Raw genomic sequence first — 12,117 nt, 5'->3', positions numbered from 1 at the left:
TAGATAGATAGATAGATAGATAGATAGATAGATAGATGACAATTTTTTTATCAGAAATCACAGGAGAGAGTAGAAAGAAAGGGAGTGAGTGAAGAGAGAAGCAGAAAGAGACAGGAAGAGCAGTAAGAAGAGAAAGACAAAGATAGGTAAGGAGAAAGACAGTGAGAGAGAGAGAGAGAGAGAGAGATTAAGACGAATTAAGCATATGGCACGTTCTACCTATTCTGTTAAAGGTGAGCTGTGACTTGTTTGTTGCTTTTGAAATTTAGAATTTGAATCTGAATCTGACACATTCACCTTTATCTGAAACTGTATCTCATCTACATGTACTTTACTGTAGAAGAGCTGCCTTTAATCCCACTATAGTCTATATCTGTGTATTTCTGTTTTATATTTGTTTCCTTTCCTGTCACTAAAAATACATTATCTTAAAACTACCTTAAAATACAATCCTTTTATTGTCAGATTAGCTAGCATCTGCAAAGCTATTTGTGTGTAGAGTGAGATTTTTGTATATGGAACAAATTGTTACCATATTTCTGTAATGGCACATAAAAGCTCAAAGACTGAGAAAGTGGCAGGGAATATATCAGTCAGCCTTTTGCAATGAACTATAATTCATTTATGCTGTTATTTTTAGCAGTAGCTGAATACTTTGAATACTTGATGCAGCGCAATTGTGAAGGAACCCAAATAACTCACACATAGATCCAAGTGTGCTCTCCCATCATTAACACGTGATAAATAAGCATGCGCTCAGCATATAACATATGCCTTAGCACATATATACATCATGATTCCAAACACTCCATATAATGACAATATTAATTTATTTATTTTTTGTAAAACGTGAGAGGCATGTATTCATTTTCAAGTTATATACATATGAAAGTATTTCATTTTACACAAACACTTAACGTAATAATAATAATATTAATAATAATAATAATAATCTTGCTTACAGTAATACGTTCAAATGGGCATTTTATTTTTGAGAAATTTTGACATTGACATTGGTTTTTATTACAAAAAATATCAGATTTTCTTATTGATATTTTTCAACAAAGTTGTTGTTTTCCTTATAAATGCTGAGCTACTATAGGTTCCATATTCTGAAGTTCATTTAAATATTTCAGATAATATGCCATTTACCCAAATAGCATTTACTTATAACATATAATACATTTTAATTATTCAAAACACAATGCAAAATAGAAGCTTTTGCACTAGGTGTAACAACATTCTTTTCACTAAATGTAGTGTATTTACTTTTTGCTCAAGCTATAGACAACATTGTGAGATTTAAAAATCAAGCCAATGTCAAACTTTGTTAGCTGATCCAACAGAATAAGCCATTTGTCTTCTCCTTCAATCTACAGCTTCAAAATCAAGGCTCTGAAGGACACCGTTCATAAAAATTAGCTTTTACTTTTAATTCAGTACATAGAGATGTTCAACATAGACATAATTAAAATAGAGTCATATGTCCTACTTAATGATAGAAAGAAGACAGGGCACCACGGTTGGTCCACTGAGGACAAAGTTGGATGTCCATTAGTGAATTGCACAGTTTTTTTCTTGTTGGACCACTGGTGTTGAACAGAATATTAGACAAAATGACACAATTTATCACTGTTCAATTTACTGATTTTTCCTTCATTATTTTGTCTTGTTATTCTTTGTAAATTAAGTTAGTAAATCATGTTACTACAGCATAATATCAACATTGCAGCATAATAATTTTATTTCATACTCATTACTGTACCTCTCATAGTTGTTGGTAATATTTGTATTAGTTTGTTTTCCAGAATAAAAGTCTCTGTGAATGTAAAATCTGTTTGAGGAGATTATAAATGAGTTATATCCTGTACAGGACAGTAATCTGAGTGGTCCGATGGTCGACTAGCAGTCGTCTACATTCAGCGGTGTGCCGACCTTTTTAAACCAGTGGTCTGATATATGCTCACTGTGTGGGATTACTCCATACAATTCTCTCTGTGCTGCTATAATTTCAAACCACAAATTTTATGTTCCACTAATGGCAGGAAGGGACAGTTACAGCCTTCATTAGCATAACTAGCTCACAAGAAAGGAAAGCATGGGAACTGTAACAAATCTGATGATTGATCCTAATGGAACATGTTGCGCAGGGACTGATGGGTACTTTTGTACATGAGCACACACACACACACACACACACACACACACACACACACACACAAACTCTCTCCCTCAAACACACACACACACACACACAAACTCTCTCCCTCACACACACACACACACATTCTCTCTCTCTCTCTCTCACACACACACAAACTCTCTCTCTCTCACACACACACACACACACAAACTCTCTCTCTCACACACACACACACATTCTCTCTCTCTCTCTCTCTCTCTCTCTCTCTCTCACACACACACACACACATATCTTTTGGAGGATCCCAGAGCCTTAAAGGAAACATCTATTATCATGGGGAAACTCTGTTGTATCTGGTTTGTTTATGTCCAGATGCTCTGCATCTTTTAGGGTGGAACAGTATGTTTGAGGGTTAAAAAAAACAACTGTTTGTACCTGGCTGAAGTTTGTAACTTGTTTGTAAGTTTTAATCTACAAACTCATTTGTTACTTGAGTTTGTATATAAAGTTGTTAAGTTTTTTAACACTTTTGGTCTGTGTTTAGTTTCATGCATTTAGCCCTATGTCAAATTTGGCATCAGTTACACATTAAAAATTCAGAAACAGTATTTTAAATCAGTATTACCCACCTATGGAGCAGGAATAGAGCAATAGCTGGTTTGGTAAAACCCAGTAAAAACACAGTTAACTGAAAGTGTCTGTATGTATGTGGTTGCTAACAGAAGTGCTAATGTGAATGATATATTTCCTATAATTATTAGATTTACGAATCCAGTTCAAAATTAAGTAATCTATTATTATATTTAAGATATACATTTCCCCACTTCCTATTAGCTGATGTATTAGAAAACCAATACTCGGTTCTTGTGGGCTTTCAGACTGTAACTAATCTAATATTTCGTCAACTCATATTAGAGTTGATGTCTACCAATGTTCATTTTTGACACAAATACTGAGCTATATTTAAAATAATTTTGTTGTTGTAACTGCCATATGCTATTAATCTTACTACTGTTTTTATTCCTTGCAGCTATTTCAGAAGGTTTTAACTGTTAGTTTAAGTGATTGTGAAGCTTCTAGATAAAGATATAAAATGCACAAATGCTTTTAATTTATGTCTAGACCGTTACACACACACACACACACACACACACACACACACAGAGAGAGAGAGAGAGAGAGAGAGAGAGAGAGAGATCACAAAACAAGAACTTGACTAACTTCTTTGAATGAAAGCTTACCAGATTCTCCTGGGTTAAAAAAAACACTTTGTGGTTTTACTGCATTTACTCCTTGCTTCTCTTCATACAGCAAAAACACTGAATGTGAAGTGTTTATTTGTTTATTGCTGCAAAAATAGACTAAGAACTTTATGTTAACGTTGATGGTTATGAAATAAAAGCCTAACACAAAAGCCTCAGACGTCACAAAAGGGATGGCTGCTGTTAGAAGGGCCAGAGTCTCATAAAATCACAAATGTAACCGTCCCTGGAGCAGATTAGACATGCTGCTTAAGAATGATCCACCATCACAAAACCAAACAACCAGGTGTTAGCCTAAAGTTAGCTGGCTAAGCTACATTGGTTGGCTAGATTAACACACACACTGTCCTCTTTTCACCCCTCTTTATCTCCCTGCACTCTTTTCCTGTCCTTCTCTGTCTTTCTCCCACACAAACACAAACAGATGGGTGCCTTTACTCTGCAATTGCAGTGTCATAGAGAGAGAGAGAGAGAGAAAGTGTCATCTCTCTCTCTCTCTCTCTCTCTCTCTCTCTCTCTCTGTGTGTGTGTGAGTGTGTGTTGTGTGTGAGTGGTGCAGCAGAATTATCTAGATGCATTATTGATGGTCATGCACTCTGTAGGTCACCCCCTCCCTTATTTCTCTCTCTCTCTCTCTCTCTCTCTCTCTCTCTCTCTCTCTCTCTCTCTCTCTCTCTCTCTCTCTCTCTCTCTCTCTCTCTCTCTCTCTCTCTCTGTTCATTTTCCCAGTCCATTCCACTCTGGAATCCTCAGATAGTCCATGTTGAAGTTCTCTTCCAGTTCAAAGTACAGTTTTACCAGCAATTAACTGTAGAACTTTTACTTTGCTCAAATATCTATTTGTGGGTATTTTGACAATAGGTTATTATCATAATGGAAAGGACAGCTTACTACATCAAATGATAGCCACAAAAATAAATAATTGAGATATACATTTTTAGTGGAGTGCACAAGAACATTCATTCATTCATTGTCTGTAACCACTTATACAGTTCAGGGTCGCAGTGGGTCCGGAGCCTACCTGGAATCATTGGGCACAAGACAGGAACACACCCTGTAGGGGTCACCAGTCCTTTACAGGGTGACACACATTCACTCACACACTCACACCTACGAACACTTTTGAGTCGCCAATCCACCTACAAACATGTGTTTTTAGATTGTGGGAGGAAACCGGAGCACCCAGAGGAAACCCACACGGACACGAGGAGAACACACCAACTCCTCACAGACAGTCACCTGGAGCGGGACTCGAACCCACAGCCTCCAGGTCCCTGGAGCGGTGTGACTGCAACAATACCCTTTATTTATTAAAAATTAAGACAGTTGTGAGGTTACAGAGGTACTTTTAATTCAGTTCAATTCAATCCAAATTATTGTTATTATACTAATAGGGTTATACAACACTGTAAAATCCAGTGCAATATGACATGACACAGTAGTGCAAGAACAATAGACAAAACACAAAACAACATTGCATTGACAACAAGTACAAAAGACAATAGATTAAATATAATGAATACAAATATGTGAGTGTGTCTGCTGCCACCACATCACCGTAGTATCACTGTAGCGCTTTGGTCAGAGCATAACGACACTTTCCTGCCTCTTAAACACCTTCTGATTTTTTAATAATGTTGTCACAGACACTGGTGCCAGGAAAGCAACATTTCCCTAGGGTAAACAAGACCAAGAAGCTGATAGTGATAGACTTAACCAAGCAAAAGAGTGTGCACACCCCTATCTCTATCAACAGTGCCACACAACTGAGACTGAGGATGTTTGTCACGAACCCCTACACCCTCAGCAGATTCTACACTTGTACTATGGAGGGCATCCTAACAGGCTGTATCACCACCTGGATTTACACACCAGCTGCTGTCTGAGGAAGACCAGGATGATTATAAATGTCTCCACACACCCAAGCCACTGTCTGTTCATCTCACAGCTAAACAGCCAAATTTCATCACATTTCACCAGTCGACAGTCAATCACAAACTCATCCCACCATACAAACTCATTCTGCACACTGCACTTTACAAAACTAGTAGCTCAGTCACACTGCACCCACCAAAGACTGTTCTCATTACCCACCTTGTCACATTACATTTGGAATTCGTAGCTTATCTACTTCCTGTATGTTAATAATAACATGAACATCTTTATGCTTAACAAAAATGTTGGGATGTGGTGATACAAGATTTCAGCTGCTCAACAGCTCAGGGCCTCCATTATAATTTTTTTTCTATGGGTGTTTGGGGGTGTGGTTGGGTCTTGATAGCCATGACAGTAGTGATGATTTAAAAGAACAAAGTGTTGAAAGTTGAGATCTTGCTGAATTGATGATCTGTTATAATACTGTGAAAAACATCCAATACATGACTGGGCCCAAAGATGGCAAAAATATCTAGCTAAATTGACTAGCTAGACATTGACTTATCTGCCAGAGCTAACATTACCAGTTGTTAAGGCTGTCAGTAGAGCACTTTCTTGTTTTCTTGTACTCTTCACTTGCTTTTGATTATTAAATGCTGTGTTCTGCTGAAAAGACTATCAACTTCTGATATCTGATATTTCTGTTACCCTGTCCTACTTGAAATTTAGGTATAAACTTGATATATATATATATATATATATATATATATATATATATATATATATATATATATATATATATATATGTAGAGCACCACAGAGGGCTACAAAAAGCACAGTGACAAGTTAGCATGTGCTAACTTTCATTCATTATTAGCAAAGTATGCATTGCTAGCTTAATGTTTCTTTTTTTTTTGCATGGCCCTCCAGCACAACTGGACATTTTTCATGGCTTTTGCGTCCTGCTATTATGCAACTCTTAACCAAGCGGTAGCGTCATTTGTTAAATGATTCAGGGCCGTTATTCCTGTACGCCTCTTGTTTTGATGTATGGAGTTTGCTGTGAGAATGAAAGAGAAACAGATTGAGATGTTGGGCATGTGTTTGAAAGGGAAGAAAAGACATTCTGGGACTTGGTAGAAGAGAGGAGTGATACAGGGAAAATAAAGAAGAGAGAGAGAGAGAGAGAGAAAGAGAGAGCTGTGTTCACTCTGTCTTTGTACAGGACGCATTAATTATTCAGAAGTGCGGAGCACAAAATAGACAGAGGGGACTACACTAAGTCTGCTTTTCCTCTTCTCAACTCTAACCTGCTCCAGTCTTTTTTTTTAATCAGTTACTTAGTGCATCCCGCGTTGAGTTTCTGTTTAAACAGCATTAACAGATCATAAAATCAACTACACATGACTAAGAATCATAAGTCAGATTTTTGATCTTGTGACTTTTAAAAAAAGTTTAAAAGAAAATTGCAAAGTTGGCAGAATTACTCCCAGTGTTTCTAATTCCTAGTAGAGAGTAAGGCTTGTATATTGTTAGGAGTCATGCCAAAGACTTCCACAGGCACTGAATGGTGTTCCTGCCTGAGATGGAAATCATGTTGTCCTTTGGGAAGAACCGTAGTGTTATCAAACAGGTTATAGCAACCACTATAAAACATCTGCATTGTAAAATTCTCATTGACAGTGTTGCTCCGAATCAAAAATTGTACTAATTCTGGGATACATCATAATAACATATTTATTAATCTACAAATTCAAGAGGCTTTATTGTCAGTATAGACAAGTACATGGTGAAACAAGATAGCGTTCCTCCAGAGCAATAGTGCAACACAGGACACCAGAGCAGACAATACAAAGTGCAGTGCAGACAATACAATGTGCACAGACAATACAATGTGCAATAAAGACAATATAATTATTCCTGACAATGCTATATACAGTGGTGCCATTACAATGAATGCAGACAACAATGTGTGCAGACAATACAATGTACAGTGCAACTTTGTTGCCATCTTACATGGAGTAAATGAACTGATATAAAGATTTTTATGGAGATTAGAATTTTGTATTTTTACCAAACAGGAGACAAGCTAGTTTGCAACTACTTTTGGCATTCTACTTGGTCAAATTTAATCAGTTCACCAACATGACTGGAAATATAAATGCATATATAAATATTAGTGTCTGAATAGTTATCAAAGGATCACTGTTATAAGTATGCTTAGCATGAATCATTATCATTCTCTCACATTACTCCACTTCTGTGTTCTTTTAACTGGCTTAACTGACAGTAGCTGCGCTAATCTGATTTAAGACCCTGATTTAAGATCTCCACCAAAGTCCAGCATGGACCAGACCCTCTCTACATAACGGCAGTGGTCGAAAACAATTTCCAAGTCTCAGCAAAGATTGTGGCTTCATTTTGCACTTCTGTTTAGGTGAAATCCTCTTTAGGGTTTGACTTGACTCCCGTATCTAGTGGTGGTTATACCTCAGTAGTATTTGGTCTCTAATTATTTTTCTACTGGGGAGGCAGTATTCTCTGAACTAGACCACAACAAAGTTTTGTTGGGCTGGATAAGGGTGCCTGCTAAATGCTATAAATGTAAATGTTTACTATTGCTTCAAGGATTTGATGAAAACAAGTGGACTGAATCAATGGAAACTGATTGTTTTTGGTAACTGATTCTGACAAAAATAATGATTTTTTTTTTACCCTGTAAAATTGTCCTCTTGAATATTGTATATATTGTCTTATTGATTCTGTCAGCTAACTGTGGCTAACATATTGATGTAGTTTGCTAACCATTCAACCTTGATAATGCTATGAGGGAAACTGTAGATTTCCCAACTTAAAGGCAAAAGTATTCATTTTCTCGTAGGATTCTACCTCTTTTATAAGACATTCAATATACTGACACCTGTTGGTCTGAATGTATGAGAGATTTTGTACAAATCCTATTTTTTTACATGATTCTATAGAGCATACACTGATTTATTCAGGGACTACAAAGCATTTTGATATTTTACCTCATGAGTTGGAGCTTATTACAGAAAATAGCTTGGCCTGGAGTTCATAGTGCGGCATGGTGGGTCCTCCACATCTTTATGGAGGTGAAAAATCCTGTGTGGTCAGGATGGCTAAGAGTGGTCACTCACCTGGCTGATATATGAATGAGAAGCCAAAAGCTGGGATTAATCTAGGTCCCCATTCCCTAGGTATTCAACAGTGAGCCACTGTAAAAATGTCAAGATATATTTATCTCACAGCTACAAAGAAATGTGCAGGACTGAGTTAGTCAGAAGGGAGAAAACTGGGTTTGTGATCTGAAATGCAAAAATGCATATTCTCTCTGGGTGAAATTTTACACCTTCCTTTCCCTGAGTGAAGCTTCCTATGCTGTCCCCATCCAATCCTTGTTACAGTGATCTCTTTCTCCCTATAAACCTCTCTCTTGTATCCTTCTGAACGGCTGTCTGTGCTTATCACACACTTAAAGCAACACAAATATCCGCTTTTTGTCTCTATTATGCACGACTGTCTCTTTACAGATGCTTTTGTCACTCTACGCCAGGCTCATTTGAAAATGTAAATAAGCATCAGTGTCGCTAATGCTAATGAAAGACTGTGGCCATTTTCACTTCACCCCTGGGTCATAATATCTTTCAACATCAAACATGTACAAGCTCATTTGAAATTATGAAATGAGTCCATTATGATATAATTTATTTGATTAATGTACTGAAAAAATTATCATTTATAAATAAAAGTGTTGTAAACGTACAAAGGACATGGTGGCTACATTTGACCATTACTGTTCCAAACTTTGTTGGAAAAGTTTATAGCTTAACTGAAGAAAATCTTCTTAATCATATTACCCCACTTCAGATGATGTCACAGTGTAATATTTCTAATTACATAAGTAAACCTAGTTTTAGGCTGGAATGCCCCTTTAAATTTTGTGACATTGTTTATGTTGTTTTTTATTTTTATTTTTTTACAGAAAGTAAACAACTGAAAACCATTAAAAACTAAGGACTTCACTGAGATGGTTGTGAGGATGCACATGGGCATGAGAATACAAGAACGGCCTTGGGTTGTTTTCATAACGGATCTAAACGCCTGTTTGACCGGAAATGGAGCAATGCAGGAATGGTCTGACAGAACGGATTATTTGAACTACTGAAATACAACCAGGAAGAATAACGTCACTCTCTACAAACTGATTGTACAATACTGTACAGGTCCAACAGATCTAATGGATTAAGGTAATGCTTCTGACCAAAAGAACATGTTGAGAATCAGAGCATTTACTGAAGAAAATTACTTTCTTACACTAAACATGTGTAAAGGTTATTTCTGCTGAACTGGTCTAGCGTTCTGTGCTCTGTAGACCAACATACTGATGTGAAAGTTGTTGGACAAGCAGTGGACTTGGTTACTAATGGATAAAGAAGGACAAAGAACTGATGGTGCAGTGCAAAGCACTTTTCCTCTCTGATGATGCCCTGACACATACTAAACACACTCTGGGGTAAGTGTATCTGTATATGTGTATATGTGTGTGTGTGTGTGTGTGTGTGTGTGTGTGTGTGTGTGTGTGTGTGTGTGTGTGCGCAACTGTGAATATGTGAGCCCCTGTGATCCGCTCAGAGTGTGTGACGCAGTAGGCCTAATGCTCCCTAAGGGCATAATCCAATTACTCGACCCTTCTCCAACCTCAGGGTTAACCTGCCTACCACTGTCTCTATTGGCCTTTTGTAAATCTTTATTTAAGTAAACAAATAGCATAACTAATATGTCTGTCTGTCTATCTATTTACTTATTTATTTATAAGGGACAATGCACATTAATAAATATCTCATTTCCCACATCAATATAATGTGCTAGAGTTTGCTCATAAGCTAATGTTCATTGGCATTGGAATTCCTGAAGGATCATGTACTTCATTTAAATGGTGTCACATTGTGAAATAATCAAAATTGTCTATATATTTTCACATGCCAATATACTGTTATGTTTAAAACTGGACCTAAAAGCTCACATATTTCAGTTCTCAAAATTTTGTTTTTAGTGACATAGCTTTGTCTTGATGCAGCAGTGTTGTTTCTATGCTTCGGTCTAAGCTTATTTGTGAGTGACTGAGAGTATTAATGTGTCTCCACTGCAGTCTACATAGAGTTTAACCCTAAACTTTCACTAACAAATTGTGAAAATTACAATGAGGGACATATCTACCTCGATCAACAAATGGATTTTGTTTTTTAATGGGCTTTTCAAACTGTAAATTTCCCCATTTCATAATGTTTATACAGTAGTTTGCATAAGTCAATCAGCACTGTTTATTCCGATAACAGCAATTAAGTTATAGTAATCCTTTTTCAGAAATTGGGAAAAAGTTAGTTAATTATTCAATTTGTGTTAACCTTTGCTATTTTAGCTTCCATTTTTTTAGGAGACATGATTTAAATGTGACATATATATCAGTTAAAAGAAAGGGGAAACATTGTTCTCTCTGGTTTGTTTATGTTCAGAAGCCCCACGTCCTGGAATGGCAAAGTGGAATGGCATTTTTGAAGAAAAAACACAACTGTTTGTATGTGGTTGAAGTTTAGCTTGTCTTTAAGATTTTATTCTGTGTTTTAATTACTACAGAATCTACACAGAACTACTCTCATAGATCTCATTTGTAACCTGTGTTGTTAACTTTTTTAACCCGTTTGGTTTGTGTTTACTTCATACAGTTATATCACTCACCTGACTTTGGAGACCAAACCATCAGTAAAAAAAGAAACAAAATTAAGCCTACTCTTTTCAAGTTTTTCAACATTTGGAGGTATTCCTCTGTTGTCTTTTCTTTGCCATGAGCAAAGACAGAATGTCTAGAAAACTAGACGAAGACACTGTCTTTTTTAAAACATTTACAGACACTGGGGCTTTGTAAACACATTTCATGTACACAACAGACTTTTATTAAAAACACAAATGCCATCTTTAACACTGTTCCATGGGATGTTAATATGATTTCTGTGACATGTTTGATAAAAAAATACCACAAGGATCAATAACACAACACTATTCACACTCTGTCTAAACAGCCCTGTTCAGTACGACTGTTTTCAGGGCCTGCTCTTTAAATGAGAGTGAGCCACACAGAGCTCACACACCCTACAAAGCAACAGGAGCCAACATTGTTGAAACATTGTTGTAACTGCTTTCTTCTTTTTCCTTCTTATCTCCTTAAAAATATTACTGGATGACTGGACGACTTGATTGGATGTAAAATGAATGAAGCGTGTCTGCTAAAGTCATCACAGTACTTCATTCTATGTGAGGATTCTACGGAATTTCAGCAAAATCTAAGAAAATTGTAGGATTCTACAGTATGGGTGCTTTAAGTAAAGCACTGAATGGATGGTTGACACCACAGTTTAACTTCAGCTGTTGGCAGTTCCCATTAGGGCTAGCCCTGGTGATAGAGGGAAGCCATTATATCTCAGTGATAACCTAGGATCTCTCTCTCTCTCTCTCTCTCTCTCTCTCTCTCTCTCTCTCTCTCTCTCTCTCAAAGCATTTACAGGGCCTGGAGAGAGCATAAAAAGGGAATTAAACTTCACTTTGGGGCTCTCTAATCTAATAGAGATAGTGAAAGAAAGAAAGAGGGAGAGAAATGGGGGAATGAAAGAGCGCAAGACTCAGACAGAGAGAGGGGGGGGGGGTGGAAAGGATCAGACAGCTACAGACAGATAGAGGGAGGTATGGGATGTTGCCAGATGTTAATTACGTTGAATGGAGTTCCCCCATTACGTCCCTAACTGAACTTCAAAAACCAATTTA

The sequence above is a fragment of the Hoplias malabaricus genome, chromosome 2 (genome assembly GCF_029633855.1).
Source record: "Hoplias malabaricus isolate fHopMal1 chromosome 2, fHopMal1.hap1, whole genome shotgun sequence".
Lineage (NCBI taxonomy): Eukaryota > Metazoa > Chordata > Actinopteri > Characiformes > Erythrinidae > Hoplias > Hoplias malabaricus.
The sequence above is the reverse complement of the archived record's forward strand: the minus strand, read 5'-3'. Positions refer to the sequence as shown.